General features: G+C 43.5%; 1 pseudogene; it reads left to right on the top strand.

Moving 5' to 3' along the window:
- The first annotated feature begins 205 nt into the window (after window positions 1-205).
- On the top strand, window positions 206-1,069 carry LOC121445097 (annotated as a pseudogene).
- Window positions 1,070-2,121: the final 1,052 nt, after the last annotated feature.

Raw genomic sequence — 2,121 nt, 5'->3', positions numbered from 1 at the left:
GTGTGTGTGTGTGTGAGAGAGAGAGAGAGAGAGAGAGAGAGAGAGAGAGAGAGAACATAAATAAATGGAAAAAGAAGTAAATACAACAAAAATAAAACAAGTATTTTGAAGATTGTTTAATTGCAATGATTATCTAGCAAAACATTGGTAGTAGATTTCTCCATAAGATTTGAAACCAGTTTCTTCTTCTTCTAGAAAACAACAAATGGCCATTGACGCTGGTGTAGTGGGAGGTCCCAGAGTAGTGGGGGCCCAGGATTAGGAGGCCTTGGTGGCTTCTGTGGAGGATTCAGCTGCGGACTTAGGGGACATGTTTGTGGATGAGGCCATGGCCTAGGCCATGGGGCTCATGGAGGTAAAGCTGAAGACAAGGAGTGGATTCTTTCACGAGGCTGGGCTGCCTGGTTAAGGACATAAAAATCAAGTCCCTAGAGGAGATCTACCTGTTCTCCCTGCCCATTAAGGAGTCCGAGATCATTGACTTTTTCCTGGGAGCATCCCTAAAGGATGAGGTTCTGAAGATCATGCCCATGCAGAAGCAGACTAGGGCAGGCCAGTGGACCAGGTTCAAGGCTTTTGTCGCTATTGGGGACTACAATGGTCATGTAGGTCTCATTGTTAAGTGCTCCAAGGAGGTAGCCACTACCATCCGAGGGGCCATCATCTTAGCCAAGCTTTTCATTGTCCCTGTGTGGAGAGGCTACTTGGGGAACAAGATTGGCAAGCCCCACACTGTTCCTTGCAAAGTGACAGGCCGCTGTGATTCTGTGCTGGTGCATCTCATCCCTGCTCCCAGAGGCACTGGCATAGTCTCCGCTCCTGTGCCCAAGAAGCTACTGATGATGGCCAGCATTGATGACTGCTACACATCAGCCAGGGGCTGCACTGCCACCCTGGGCAACTTTGCCAAGGCCACCTTTGATGCTATCTCTAAGACCTGACCCCTGACCTCTGGAAAGAGACTATGCTCACCAAGTCTCCTTACCAGGAATTCACTGACCATCTTGTGAAAACCCATACTAGAGTCTCTGTTCAGGGGACCCTGGCTCTAGCTGTGGCCACCACATAAGGGTTTTTATACAAGGAAAATAAAAGTGAATTAAGTCTGTTTTTTTAAAAAAAGATATGAAACCAAACATAACTATAAGTGTGGGGTGTGCTTAGGGAAATATCATCTTCATGGGATAAAAGAGCAAGTACTAAAGGCCCTATTTGAGGCAAGGCATAGCAATGCATCCAGGGAGTTAAATTGACGCCTTCTATCTGAACTACAAACAAGAAGAGAAAGCATAAGAGCTGGGAATGGAAGTCCAGGTGGAAACAACCATATCTTATTATGTTTAGACTGTTCTCAGGATTTAGGCTGAACCAAAGCAGCATTCGCAAACCACTAGAGAGGTTTAAATCAGGGACACAACTGAGCAGCGTTGCCTTTCTAAAATACCACCCTGTGCAAAAGCATGAGGAATGGATGCTCTGTGACAGATTTGGGAAGGCCAACCTGCACTATCTCCATTTTACAGATGAGGAAAACAGAGGCTATATTTTGTGACAGAGTAACAAGAAAAATTTTATGGGCTCATTTAATATAATGCCCTGCTCATGTATTCATTCAATATCATTAAAAACTATTTGAAAGGATAAAACTCCTATGGTTACTTTCATTATGAAACTTAGGCACTAATAAAAGACAATGACATTAAACTAAAGCTTGTAATTACTTCCTCAGAAGTGCAGCTACTGCGGACTAAAAGAACAGAGTTCTATTAGACTTGGTAACTGAGGAAGAAAGGAACATGCGCTTTTTGGAGGAGGTGACATTGAAGTTGAGATATTAAAGATAAAATGTAATGAATTTTAGAAAATATTTCCAAACAAAAGGAACACCATGTGCAAAGTCCTTGAGAAGGGAAAGGATCCAGTGAATCTGTAGCTGAAGCATGCTTAGTGTGGCAAGATGTAGTGGAGGGGAGGTGTTTAGCACAGCACAGCACTTGACTCACTGTGGGTTACTCAAATACATTTATCTAATGTACAGCTAAGAAAGGCATTGTGAAGTAAAGAGGCATGCTGGAGAAGAATGAAATCTCAAAGCACAGGAGTAGGACAGATGTATTTGTA

This window comes from Microtus oregoni, unplaced genomic scaffold (genome assembly GCF_018167655.1).
Source record: "Microtus oregoni isolate MIOR12 unplaced genomic scaffold, Mior012 000159F_ref0000335, whole genome shotgun sequence".
Classification (NCBI taxonomy): Eukaryota; Metazoa; Chordata; class Mammalia; order Rodentia; family Cricetidae; genus Microtus; species Microtus oregoni.
This window is presented reverse-complemented; position numbering and strand designations above follow the sequence as displayed.